Source organism: Aedes aegypti, chromosome 2 (genome assembly GCF_002204515.2).
Source record: "Aedes aegypti strain LVP_AGWG chromosome 2, AaegL5.0 Primary Assembly, whole genome shotgun sequence".
Classification (NCBI taxonomy): Eukaryota; Metazoa; Arthropoda; class Insecta; order Diptera; family Culicidae; genus Aedes; species Aedes aegypti.
The window spans coordinates 4,369,096-4,383,150 of record NC_035108.1 but is presented as its reverse complement, the minus strand read 5'-3'; the positions used below and the strand labels follow the sequence as shown (position 1 = coordinate 4,383,150).

Genomic DNA, 14,055 nt, shown 5'->3' with positions numbered 1-14,055 from the left:
GTGGCAACATCCATCAAATGGATCGTTGGCTTTTCGGAAGGGTCTGAGCGCCACAAGAATCGTTGCGAATGTTTATCACTTTCACGAATATGTACCTGGTGAAACATTTCTTGAATATCTGCGCTAATCGCCACATGGTACAGACGAAATCGGAAAAGAACACCAGGAAGCGAAGCAAGCTGATCTGGACCCTTCAGCAAAGCAGTGTTGAGAGATACTCCGTCAACTTTGGCGGCCGCGTCCCATATTATGCGTATTTTGCCAGGTTTCTTAGCGTTGGTCACAGCTCCCACAGGAAGGTACCAGATTTTATCCGGATTCGCTTTGGAGAGTTCTTCCTCTGAAGCTGGATGTGCGTATCCCTTCTCACTGTATTCCTTAATTTGTCGATGAAGATTTTCTTTTAGAACGGGATCGCGCTCCATGCGCCGTTCTAGGCATTTTAATCTGCGTAGTGCCATCGAATAGCTTTGTGGAAGCTTGATATTTTCTTCCCTCCACAGTAATCCGGTTTCAAATCGGTGTCCGATGCGTTTGGTCGTACTCTCTAGAAGGTATTGGGCGCGTTGGTCTTCTTCAGATAGTACGTTTGTCTTCGTACCTTCGCCTACTGCTTCAATCTCAAAGAACTGTTTCATCGTTTCGTGTAGCTCACAGTTTTTGTTACATTCACACACATGGTAACTGTACGTTTCAACAGGACCATCAGGCTGCCCACCATACACACACCAGCCGAGTCTGGTTTTAACCGCTACAGGACCGGTTCCATCTCCTTCCTTAACCTTCAGTGGAACTGCCAAGCGCAAATTGTCTATCCCGATCAGCAATTTTGGGACGGCGTTTTCGTAACTCTGCATTGGAACTGTTTGCAAATGTCTAAAACGTTTCCTCGCCTCCTCCAGGTGGAAACTTTGACTGGGCAGGTTTAGATAATCTACAGTTCGTGCTTCCGCCACCTTGAAAAGTGCACCATGGTTCTTTCCAGAGATTTCAAATGAGACCATTCTCGAATTCTTCTCTCTTCGTGAAGTGTTCCCTGTCCAGTGAAGACAGAGAGGATGGGGATTACCAATCAGGTCCAACTGTTCTGCAAGGTCATCCTCAATTAGCGTTAGCTGAGATCCTTCGTCTAAGAAGGCGAAGACATCAATGGAGCAATTCTTTCCATGGATCGTGACCGGGATGATCCTGAACAAGAATCCCGAGCTAGATGAGCGATGAACATTATTTACTGCGTGTTCTACCGGCGTAGTAACTACAGCTTGTTTAGACGAATGAAGAAGGGGATGGTGTCGGTATGAACAGCCATCTACATCACATCGGATTGCGCTTCGACACGACCTTTTTCCATGCCTAAACAGGCAGTTCTGGCAAAGTCCTAGTGATCGCACTCTTCGCCAACGCTCGTTTACGCTGAGATTTTTGAATCCATTGCACTCTCGTACACGGTGGCCTTCCATGCCACAGAATAAACATTCGTATGCTTTCGGTTCATTTGGCTCATCCAATGGCTCCTCATCGTTCACCATGTGCGAATTCACATATCCTCTAGTCCTCAATTTACCAGTGATAATTGTTTTTCCAACATCTTGATCATACTGAACGACGCTCGATGCATCTCGTACAACGTCAGCCATGTAGTTTGAGAATGTACTCAAGTCCACTTGTGCAGCCCCACGCCTGTAACCAGCCCACATAAGTTTTTGATCTGCCGGCAGTTTTCCCACTAGCTCTTGTAAAAGTGTGGGATTAGAAAGATGAGCTTGTTCTCCGGCCGCCACAACATGGTCGCACAGCGCTTGGACTGCCAAGCCATAGTCGATCAATCCTTCGAGTCCCCTTGGAGCTGGAAGCGATCGTACATCCTTCAACAGCGAATTAATTAGCATTTCCGGCCGACCAAACCGCATTCTAAGGGTTTCTATCACCTGCGGTACCGCTTGAGGCAGTACTAAGCGACTACGAACAGTGTCCAGCGCGTGTCCTTTAAGGCAGCGTTGAAGGCGAACCATGTTTTCCCCATCTGTGAATCCGCAAGCAGTCGTCGTGTAATTATAATTCGATATAAAAATTGGCCATTCCGATGGATTCCCTGTAAAGGCCGGAAGATCTCGCGCTAAGGATTGTCTGGCTGCGAGTTGCTGCGGAGTTGGTCCAGAGTTCATCATTGGTAGATTGCACTGTATATTTATCGGAGGAGGCTGGATTTGCTGATTTTCGATATTTGATTGTAGGGGCGCGCGTTCTATACGCTGCTGCTTGTCGACGTTTCGTTCACCAGTATTGATTCTTCTTTCGGCCCAGGCAAAACCAGGTGGGGGTCTCTGAATGCAAGGATCTCTCGGGTAATGTTCCAAACCGCTGCTTGTCTGCATCTCCGGAGCGTTCGTACGAACCTTAGGCAACGCTCCCGTTGCCTTTACTGGAGTACTAGTTGTAACTTGAAGTTCGGCGAGCAACTGCTTACACTGATCCAACTGGTCCTGTAACTCCAAGAGTTGTTCATTTGATGGATTTGGTTGTTGTTGACAGTCGTCTAACTTCTTTTGTAAGTTCTTCAACGAATTTGCTGCACCATTCAGCTCTTGGTTTTCTCCATCGACCGTATTTGAATTGCGTTGAACCCGAGAGGCTGCTGGTGGCTCAATACTTCCTCCCACTGCGCCTTCTTCTGAGTACAACCAATCTTTTACCTGTGACATTGCCGTACGACGACTTACTTTACTCTTTTGGCTTCTTGTTTCTTCGGCGATGGTGGCATCCAATAGCTTCTGCTGTTCATCAAGAAATTGTTTCTGCAGTTTCAATTCCATGCGCTGCTTCTCCAATTCTTGTTGTTCTTTCAGGCGATTCATAGAATCAGCCAATCGGGAAGCGCGCGTTGAAATAGAACTAATTGACGAGGCTTTCGATGGTATTCCAACGCACTTGGAGCAGCTCCACGGTTTATCGTTAATGGAATCGGTGACACCAGCACATTTATAGTGCCACCAATCGTTGCAGGCATCACATTGGACCATGTTATCCACTGTAGTAGGTTTATCGCAGGCGATGCATTCACAATCCTCATCGTGGTTGAGGTTAGAATTCCGCATTGGACTTCTCGTCACTGGCATCGTGAAATATTTTGAAGATTTTGTTGGCCAACAAATAAAAGGTCGTCTCACTGATTTTGATAGTCGTATATTCCGCTTCAAAACTACAATTATAAATCCATTAATATCCATTTTTACTCCTACAATCTTACTTACTATTTCAGTGGGCCTTGCAAGCTAATTGGCCAATAAATTCAATCCGCTGTTCCGCCACGTAGGTCGGGTTCTATATTAGAATTGCTAAGTTAAATTAGAATAATTGCACAATCGTATTATCGTATCGTATACCTTTAGTGATTTTCAGGATGCAACTATTTATAAAAATAAAGTAATAAATTCAGGGAAATCTTTATAACAATGTTGTTCGATCAATGCTTTCTTTAGAAGATGACAAGTAGAATGATATGACAAGCAACTGAAGTATATCTAGTCTATAAAGTATAGACGGGCGTATTTACATCCTGACGGCAGGGTTGCCGATCATTGTCCTACGCCAACAGGAACATTTTATTCTTGTTACTTGAAGTTTCTTCTGTTCAGTTATATTTGTTGAAATGATTCGACAACATTTTAACTGCAACATTTTCAATGGTAGTTCTTACATCATAGAACAGCAATTGCATTTCTGCTCTGTAGAATTTTCTCCGCTTGTTATTTGTTTTTATAAAAATCGGATTTGACGTCGGATAACTCTTCGGGAGAAATCAAACGAAATCCTCCAATAAAGTATTTGGAAACATTCTTATGTGGGTAGACCTATACTCCATTTTTTATGTTTTCAACTAGCTTTACATAGACATTCCACTAGATTTCCGTGCGTTCTCTTATATTGAAATTTTTCAATCAACGTCTTTCTTTTAATCGGCTGTCCGAAGTACACATGTTAATATCGTAATATTTGACAACCTTTTTTCAGAGAAATGCCATGATAATAGCTTTTAACGCTTTGAGTATAGTGTTTCTTGAATTATCAGTACGTTCTGTTATTCTATAATGATTGCGCACCATATATACTTATAGCTACCTAACGAGAAAACACAAATTCAATCTCTAATGAGTAACTTTTCACTTGCCCCACGTGATTAGAAAAATGACGGTGTTTCAATTTAGTTATTTTTAAGTCTATGTCGAATTAATTCTAAAACTTTTTTTCATTGCAGTTTAAAACTGTCAGAGGGGACAACTTAGAAGTGGTACAGGAAATTATTTTCCGAAACTTTTTTACACCGAAAATATGAAAAGAAGATTGTACACCGCCAACTTGTTACGGAGTAGTAATTGATAGGTTAACAATCTTTCGCTCTAATATGCAATAATGGTTGAACAATCTCAAAAATCTCTTACCTATCGTAATGTTCTTAATAGCCTCAAAGTTTCACGCATGAGTTAAAAACGTTAATTCACATATTCAGTAAGATATACAAATAATTTTCACTTACCCCATTTACCCACTTGCCCCGCGGTACCGTATTAAAATTCGTAGAATACAAACCAGTCTTTAAAAAATCCCTTGCCAAGAGCTGCTGAGATTTAAAATCACCAGAGCAAGATTTGACTCGCGCGCATTTTTGGTTCAAATCCAGGCATGCAATGAATCATGCCACGTGTATGGGAGGATTGAATCCCAGGATTCAATCCTTGATCAATTGTTTGATGGTAAAATAAATCGAGTCAGCATTGATGTTTCTGGCAACTCTGTCTGAAAATTCCTGTCTGACAGGACGTTTGGGGTGAGTCTATTGTAAATTTATGACAGCCTTCGAAACTACTGTGCTGTAATGAGTTTCCATTAAGACGGGCTTCCTTGCTTTCAATCAGAGAATATTAATAATATGCTACCAGAATTTTAGAACTGACTTCCGCAAGAGCCTGTATGAATTTACCGAACATAGTGCTGTGACGGGAAAATGTTTTACTTCATACACTTTACCAAGGCTGGTAATGACCGCCAGTAGGGCCAACCAGTAGGGTGGTTTGATACAACTCTAGGACATTCCTGACGTTCGATATAATTTTATTGCTTTTCTTACTATTGCGCCTCCCGTTCCATAGGTTTGGTTCATCCGAATCCCCATTGAAACGTCGAATATTTATATTGGACACGAGGAACATTTAGTATTATTTCATTCAGGGAGCATGTTGTATTCTTGTATTCAATTGATCTCCTGTGAGCTCAATGGCAGTGAATCAATCCTGAGATTGAATCCTGGCACCAATCCCGCACGCTGAGATTGAAAAAATCAGGATTCAAAACGATCCCGCTTATTGAGATGGATTCAAAGCATGCTTGTTTAAATCTTGGAGCAGAAGGATGATCTTAGAAGACTGATACAAACTTATGAATTTTAATTGTTGAATAATATTCCACATCTGTTTTATAGTTAATGTTGATAGATATTGCAATTTTTTTTATTTTACCTATTTTTCAAAACCAAATTTTTGTGACCTTATGGTTCTAATTGTCACAACTTTTGACCGTTTTCAATTAAATTTTAACACGACACCACAATACTATTCAAGTTTTATGAACCCACGTAGGACGGTCGGTTCCGGATTTTTTCGGAGGTCCCATGGGGTCTATCTAAAGGTCATATGAGCCATTTTTCTAATTATTTTGCACAGATCAAACAACACTATAGTGTTTACAGTGTTACAATGTGCTTCATTGTATGCTCCCGACAAGAAATCTTAAAGATTGTTGTGTCGCATGCTATGAATTGCAATTATAGGGTTGATGTCCTGCTCCACGGTCGAAAATCGGCTCCAGAACAAACCGCGAGTACTTTTAAATTACCCTATGTTGCAAGACATTATACTCCTAGAAAAAATCTTGAAGATTGGTGTGTCGCATGACATCATCGAATTGATCGCGGCTATACTGGTAATTGGCCCTATGTTTCAAGAAATTACTCAACATGCATCATATCATACTACCGGTGAAAAAGCTTGAAGAATGATGTTTTGCATGATTTAGATTGCAATCATCGAATTGATGCGTCATGACGTCCTTTTCTAGGGTCCCGAAATCGGCTCTAGTTTATTCCTGAAGTACTTGTAGATGGCCCTTTGTTGCAATTACTCAATGTGCATTGTATTATACTTGCATAATAAAATCTTGTGTCGCATGATATAATTTGTACTGATCAAATTTTGGTCGCAAATTGATGCGCCAGGAACCGGTTTCAGGGAATCCAAAATTGGCAAGAATACTTCAAAATGAGATGAAAGAGTCGGAATATACTTATGGTTTAAGATCCGCATGAGCATGAGCATGATTGACCACCCGCAGTTGCTACTCCGTTATTGCAAGAACAGCTGTACTTACACAGGGAACCAACAATGCTACTCAGGATCAGTAGCATCTTCAATGTGTAAGTACTGGTGCTCTCATTATTAAAGCAAACAATAACGGCGCTGGCTGCGTCCGAATGCAGGTCAATTTGGGGATGGGAGGGAAATGTTGACGTGTTGTTTGTTTTATGGAAGCCGAGGAGTCTTCTGCACTTCCACTAGAAAACACTGGGAATTTGGATATATTAAAGGATTCGTTTGGGTAAACGATAAAATTATAATTTTAGATGCTTACGTGAGCATATACACGGACGACCGATACCGATTTCGTTTGTCGCTTCACAGGACCATGCAACTTATTGAACAGATCTAACACTACTGATGCGTTTCGTTTTTACCCGCACACTTCGTTTTTTTTTCATTCGCGCAACGCAATTCGGACACAAATAATCCGGATTCCGTCACTCGCCCACAAAGGAGCATGCAACAGATTCAATGGACCAATCACTACTCTATATTTATGGTTTAAGATCCAGTTACAAATACTTTATTATACAGTTTTATTTGATCTGTGCAACATAATTATGGAAAGGTTTCAAATGACCTTCGGATAGACCCCACGGAACCTCCATATAATTCTGACAGCGACCGTTAGACTTGGGTTCCCAGTACAGATCATGAAACTTGAATAGTGTTGTGTGAGAATTTCATTGAAATCGGCTAATAATTGTGGAAATTAGAGCCAAAAGATCACGAACATTGTTGTGAAAAATAGGTCAGGGACGCACAAGTTTGAAGCGTCTTCGAGCATAAATAAATTATGCACGCATAGAATAAAGCAAAGTCAAACAATATTAGACTCTGACCTTTAAGAAAACCTTTGACATGGGATAAATATAAAAAATCAAGGTTTTGTGATTTGTTGATGAAGTAGTTCTAGGTTTACATTCAATTATCATATCCTTAGAAAAAAAAGTTCAATTAGTAGTTTTGTCTTAAACATGCTCTAATAATCCCTCTATAATTAAAAAAAAAAAGTGTGGGAATATCCTACTAAGAAAGTAAGATTAACCTTTATCCAGCCAACACATTTTTCACACGCTGAAAAACACACTGAAATGTGCATAACTTTTTTTGTTTCTCGATGGATTTGTTTGAAACTTTCGGAACATCCCGAAAAACTCTTTAGGTTTATGATCCTGAAAACTTGGGATGTGGTCCAAGTGGTTCACTAGCTATTCCGGATTGTTTAGATTGATGTGTTACTCAGCAGATCAAAGTAATAAATCAAACTTGGGATTTATCGGCTGGATGGCGCTAGCAACAAATTTCAATATCTGTAGATCCTGATATAGGGTGTCTCAGAAGATGCGATATTAGCTGACGATCGCAGGAAGCCGCGCGCGGGCGACTGCGTTTTGAATTTTGTGTCACGTTTACCTCGTTCCGCGTAGATTTCTTACGCGTCAGACAGATTATTTACTATTTTCATACAATAAATCTTATCATGGAGGGTATCTTAAACTGCCAAAACTGTCTTACGTAATAATGGACCGTCCGTTAGGTACATGATTTTTTAATAGAGACTAAAAACCCGATTTTAGCTGTGGTTGATTTTTAAAAGGGTCTTAACTAGGGTCTTGTATATCTGTTAAAACATGTAAAAATCAAAAATGTTTGTTGTCTATCCCAAAGTACAGATGTTTGACATAAGTAAACTTGAAATGAATATATTTTATTTCTCACCTGAAAAGCTATAATTTCAGGAAAGAGAAAATCAAGCGATTTTTTTTTAATTGTACCATTTAGTCAAATGTTTCCAAACAAAGCCAAATAAGGTTTTAAACAAAATTTCAAGTGGAACATCCTAAATATAATGTACTCAAACTCACCACATCAAAGAATTTTGATAAAAACTATCATTCCTACTAGTTGTTTTACAACAAAACACAATAGTAGGGTCTGTGCTGGCTGAATAAGAATTGATTTCATAAAATTCAAAAAATTTAATGTTAAAGGTTATAATATCGAATAAAATTTTCACAGGCAGCATTTAAAATGCCCAAGGAAAAATACAAAAATATAAAAATACTAGTGGTCCTAGCAAACTTCGTCTTGCCATCAAGTAGGCTGTTGAAAAAATCTTTTTGATCGTCCCATATAAAATGACAGTTTCGTTCGCGCTCGTTTTTTCAACTTTCCCGGTGAATATCCTGGGATTTTTATACACACGAACACGTCGGAACCCCTGACGAACAAAACTGAGAAAGAATCATTCAAATCCGTTGACCCGTTCGTAAACCATTTCGTGACATACAAACACCATTCCATTTTTATTTATATAGATGTATTTGTTTGTTATCGTTATCAAAGTCGTGCCCATACTTACTGGGACACCCTTTAAGCTAGAAAGCTGGTGTTTTCGACAAAGTTGCTCAACATATCAACAGCTATATGGCAGTGATGAACCAGATTGGGAATTCATCCGCTAAATAGCACTAGTAAAACTTTCCTAAAATCCTCTATATCTTAAAAGCTACAAGGCAGGTGTTTACGGAAAGATGTTCAGCAGACCAAAGACCAAAGGCTATCTGAAAGTTACCAACCTGATTGAGAGTTTATCCGCTTGGTCTTTTTGAAAATATTCCGTGTTTCGTATTTCTATCAGCACTATGCGGTGAGTGCAAAATCGGGCGATAGAGAAAATTCATTGTGTTTAGATTTTTTATGATAGAGTAGAATAAATTAACTTTCCACACAATTAAATGTAATTAATGTAAATAAATGTTGTCGATATCGAGTAGAGAAACATCGACTTATGAAAGTTTTCAATAACTCATAGCTTAAACATGTTTTGTTATCAATGTGTTATTATAAAGGCATTTACTTCTACTCAAATGCTCATAGTGAGCGCATTCAAGTTAAACATCACCACCGTCGTCTATAACATTTACATTCTATTGTACACAATTGTACACTACAAAGTGTTTAATTGTTTAAAAATTACTAGATCAGTCATGTTTGTCTCTGCTAGATCTCCCTTTATTTGACGAATGCTGCTTATCACGATCTCGAGATATTTAAAAAAAATGAAAAAATCTGCTACAAGCGTCATTTAGCGGATGAATTCCCAATTATATTTATTACTGCCAGATAATCCTTGATCTGCTGAGCAACTTTGTCTAATATCTTATAACTTATCGGGATCTCGAGATACAAAAAGTTGAAAGAAAATAAGTTTTTAGCGCCAACTAGCGGATAAATTCTTAATTAGATTGGTTACTGCTAGATAGCCCTTGATCTGCTGAACAACTTTGCCGAAGACACCAACCTTTCAGCTCATCTGAGTCTTAAGATAGTCGTTCAAGTAATGATTTGACCATTTTTCGGTACCCCAAGACAATCCGGAACCACTTGGATCATATCCCCAAGTTTTCCGGACCATAAACTAGTACTGTTTTTCGCGAAGTTCTGAAAATGTCAATAAAATCCATCGAGAAACAAAAAAAACTTATGCACATTTCAGCATGTGTAAAGTATGTTGGCTGGAAGAAAGTAGAAGTGAAACATCTCTGAATCCAAAGATGGCCGTCACAATGGCTAAGTTGGGCCCATACTCACGTTTTCAAAGGCACTAAAGCGGGGAAATAGTAGGCGAACATTCCTGATCTTCTTTATTTTAAACTTTCTGCTAGTGCACAAAGCCAAAATAAAAAGTGCACTGTTGTTAGATGCTTCCTTCACGAGATTAGTGCCTTTGAAGTGAAATTTAGGAAGTTGAACTCAAAACTCACTGTATTCGAATAAATCATAGAGAATTTCAATCAGCTGTTCAGTCACAGAGAGATAGGTAGCAGCCCAAATCACATACCGTAAGGACGCCATTCACCGCTCATGCTCCATTCACCGCTCATTGAGTTATTTTGAAAAATCTGAACAAATTTTCGCAATAAAAATCATCAACATGTATTAGTATACCAGAATGGATTGTGTCAGAATGAAATTCATATGATTTAATATTGTATACTATTTAAAAATAATAATTTTAGGCTGTTTAAGGTCGTAAACATGAGTTGAACAATGATTTTATTATGGCAGATCGAAAAATGCTTCTTAGCTGCCACGCTTCAATACGTTGTTGTACTATAGTACAAAGATAACAGCCAGCTAATGAAAGTAAATTAATTCCAACTAGTTGTGTATATAGAGCCTTATACTTAGGATGAGCGGTGAATGGCACCCTACAGATGTATCATTGGCATATGTGTTATTCGGTACCATTATACGTTGTTCACATTTCAACTTCTTTCCTACAAAAACAAAAGTTTTATCTTGCATCTAGCGCAAAAAGTTGCGAAAAATATCGAAAAACCGATTTTTGACAGAATTTAATGACGCCATTCACCGCTCATTTAACAGCATTTCAGTTAAATGAGCGGTGAATGGCATCCTTACGGTATATACTTTCTCTCCGTTTATACTATTGAATATTCCATGGAATGTTTTGAAGGCATTCCTGAAATTTTTTTTATTGAAATCCAAGAATGATTCGTATAAAACTTCCTGCAAACTGTTTTGATTCAATAAATGGAAATTATGAAAAGTTTGTTGTAGGAATTTTCGAATGAAACTAAGAACTTGAAGGCATTCCTAACAAGAATCTTAATGTATTATTGTAGAAACTTTCTGGTCGAGTCAGTATCCAGATCCCTAAAGAAATTCCTTGTAAAATTCATATTATAAATCATGCAAATAGCAAAATCGATGTCTTGTGCAATTCCTCGGAGAATCTATAGATAAATAAGTTGATTTTTTTTAAATGTATGCCAAAACAAATATTTTGAATATTCTTTTAAAAATAACTCATGGAAATTTCTTGCATTTCGCAGTTTACCCACTGTTTCCCAACCTTGTGTACCACGAAATAACGGCTCACTGTAAGCTGAGAGAGAGGAGACAGCTGGCTTAGATTGTGAGCTCCCAAAAGTCAAGGGAATCTGTCACCAATTGTCACTGGAAAACCAACACATTCGGAGGGCAGAACGTGAAAAAGCGTCAAAATTCAAGTAAACGTAACTAAAATTTCTAAGTGTTTTTCGATGATTGATTCGTTTGGAAAGCTGAATACCTAAATATAGTTCTGTGTTGGCGAATTTCTATTGATTGGTTTGCATCCATATCCTTTTTTATCGTGAACAACATGAAGTAAATATGATTTTGACCGAAATAAGTTCATCTGATCGTTGTTCGCAACCCAAGAATTAATAAAAGAAGTCAAAGAAGGCAAGAAAACATGCCGGCTGTCAGTGAGCTGTCTCCTCTCTCTCAAACTTTAAGGTGCTGTTTCTGCGAGCTTTTCACATGATCGGGGATCCGCAGACCCCCTGTTGGAAAACACAAATCTTATCCAAAATACTAGAAGTGACGTACACTACATGATCAAAACATAAATGTGTAACAAAGGATGAGTAGTTTGTTTATACTTCTTCTATTTGTTTTTTTTTTTTGTTTGATTATTTTTGTAGCTTTCTTTTTTGAAGCGCGCAGTATTAGTTTATACGTTTTATTTCAATTGTTCAAACTAATAAAAAAAAATATGGGGAGGGATACTTTGCATAAGAAAGTTTGGCATTATAGACATTTGAAATAGAGAGAATTATATACCTTCTTTAAAATGCTGCATGTTCTTATTTGGAACTGCTTTTTGCAAAAAGGTCGTTATGCGAATCATCATTATGCGAAACGTCTTTATGCGAAATGGGTCACCTCTAAAAATTATATACCAGAAATGGTTCATATTTATAAATATTTTTTTATAATATCAAACGAAATCAATAATCCTCGAATTGTTGAAGGCTCATCCTTATACTTAGTATTTTTGGTTGAACATTCCAACCCCTTCTTTTCGATTATAAGAACGGCATGCCAGAGTAGAATGTAATGATTGTTTGGTTTATTTCTATCATGTAGAGAAAGACATTAATCCAAAGCATAGCATCCCGACCAGAACCACATAACAAGATTATAACACATTCCTATCAGCAGCAGTTGAAAACAACAGAAGTTGATAAAATTTTGTTATCAAGAAGGCTTTGTTCTCAACTTTTTATATTTTTAGTAACACAATTATAACAACATTTGATATATTTTTGACATCGTATTTATAAGTTTGTTGCAAATAACATGCGATGTCATAAACAGTAACATAGTTTGCATTAATTTTGTTATTTTGTAACATCCTTGAAACACATTCTGTTATAATTTTGATATAATTGTAACAGGATTTGTTGCATTTAGTTTAATTTGGTGCAAATTTTGTTAGAATTGTTGTTATTTTAAGTACTAACGGTACATGTTTTATAACAACTGGTGATATAAAACATCATATCAGGGGAACACATCCTGCTATAATCTTGTTTCTTCCGTCTGGTCGGGATAGCATAGACTGACTGTACATGTCAATGGTTACTACTCCGTGATTGATCGGAACTGGTAAGATTTGCGCTACGATCCAAATGAATAAGGGATGGGAGTTTCCGCTTACTCTAGAAGTGCAATTTCAGCAGAACTAATATTTTCGATCAATAACGGCACCGACCAAGTCCATACAGTCAGTCGGGATGAGGAAGGAATGTTAGAGTGATTGTTGCTTCTAGAAACCGAGAATACCGTTGCATCTCCACAATCAACACGGGAAGGGTGTTTATTAGTGAGGGAGGAAAAGATCTTAGAGTCCTTTGATCGGTGATGCGATCCATGGAAAAGGAGGAAAAATACGACTTGTACTTAAATCTTGTTTTGTATCTTTGTCTCGAGAAGTTTTAGGTAGAAGATTTAAAAAATATAAGTCAACATCTATAATGTCGAACCATTCAAAACAAGTTTTTATTAATGTCGAAAAGAGAAAAATACATGTATATATTTTTAATGATATGAAATAAGAATAATAGCGGGCTCAGATAGCCGTAGCGGTAAACGCGCAGCTATTCAGCATGACCAAGCTGAGGGTCGTGGGTTCGAATCCCACCGGTCGAGGATTTTTTCGGGTTGGAAATTTTCTCGACTTCCCAGGGCATAGAGTATCTTCATATCTGCCACACGATATACACATGTAAAAAAAATGGTCATTGGCATAGTAAGCTCTCAGTTAATAACTGTGGTAGTGCTCATAAGAACACTAAGCTGAGAAGCAGGCTCTGTCCCAGTGGGGACGTAGCGCCAGAAAGAAAAAGAAGCGACACTTGTAGTGACGAACCATACATATTTTGCATGAAAATTACAGTGGCTGTGCATTTTTGTCTCGAGATGCAAAGTTTTTAATAGAAATTTTAAAAAGTACTTCAACATTCATAATGTCGAACAATTCAAAAAATATTTTTAGTAATGTCAAAAAGAGAAAAATATATGTATGTTGTAATATAAATTGTCACTTAAAGTATTTTTGAATCACCCTAATTCACTGAAATCAAATAACCATGTCACCTCCTTTGAACTGTAATAAGTTAGTTGTAGTAGAAGCTTACGAAAGATCGCACGATACGATCTGTGTGACGACTGAAGAATAAAGATAGATGAATTATAATGCTTGGTTTTCACGTGTCATAGTCCAAGGATTAAAAGAGTAATATGACTAGTTGGTGGTATCAATTCGGGATTCCAACATGTATAT

The 14,055-nt window shown here is 38.0% G+C and overlaps 1 long non-coding RNA gene across 1 annotated transcript; it reads right to left on the bottom strand.

Moving 5' to 3' along the window:
* Positions 1–3,178: 3,178 nt before the first annotated feature.
* LOC110675291 lies at positions 3,179–3,587 on the bottom strand. Its single transcript, XR_002499341.1, has 3 exons — positions 3,384–3,587; positions 3,252–3,321; positions 3,179–3,199 (listed from the first exon to the last, which is right to left on the bottom strand). It is a non-coding gene; the product is annotated as an uncharacterized LOC110675291 (long non-coding RNA).
* Between the last annotated feature and the right edge of the window lie 10,468 nt (positions 3,588–14,055).